The sequence below is a fragment of the Phytophthora infestans genome, genomic scaffold, assembly GCF_000142945.1.
Source record: "Phytophthora infestans T30-4 supercont1.12 genomic scaffold, whole genome shotgun sequence".
Taxonomy (NCBI): Eukaryota; Oomycota; class Peronosporomycetes; order Peronosporales; family Peronosporaceae; genus Phytophthora; species Phytophthora infestans.
In genome coordinates, this window is record NW_003303747.1 from 3,261,417 (window position 1) to 3,262,201 (window position 785).

Sequence of the window (785 nt, forward strand, 5' to 3'; positions counted from 1 at the left end):
TGCTCGAGTGTTACAGCCGAGGGAAATGAAGCAACGGAGGATCCGAGAAATGATTTCTACGAACACCCAGCTAACAACATGGGCTTGGACGACTACGCGAAGGAGCTGGCATTCCCTGCCGGATCTGACCGAAGAGATCAACACGACAATTGACTACACTGCGCCTAATGTTGCTGATCCTGAGCTGTCGGCTGAACGCCGAGAACGTCTGGTCGCGACGCTAAAGAACCACGAGCACATCCTGATTGCTAGTGGTAACGCACTACCGCCGCCAGCCTACGGTGCGGTATGCGATATCGACACACAGGGGCACGCCCCAATTAAACAGCGTGCCCGGCGCGTGCCGCTACGATTTCTCGGCAAGCTGTACGAGCTGCTGCGCGCTTTATTGCGTGCAGGACTGATCGTCTTTTCAGACAGTCCATGGGCATCGCCGATCGTGATTGTGATGAAAAAGAACGGGCTGGACATCCGGCTCTGCATTGATTACAAGATGGTGAATGCTATCACTGCGATCATGGAGTATGCAATGCCGCTAGTCGACGACCTGTTAACAGATCTCGAGCGCTACCTATGGTTCTGCTCGCTGGATGCAGCAAGCGGCTTCTGGGCGGTCATGATCACCTTGCGAGCGCGTAAAGTATCGGCGTTCGTCTGCGCACTCGGACATTTCGAGTGGTTACGCATGCCCTTTGGGTTAAAGAACGCGCCGATGATCTACCAGCGTATGATTGACAACGCACTCTGGGGGTTCGTTCAACCTAAAGGAGGTTGGTTTGAATACT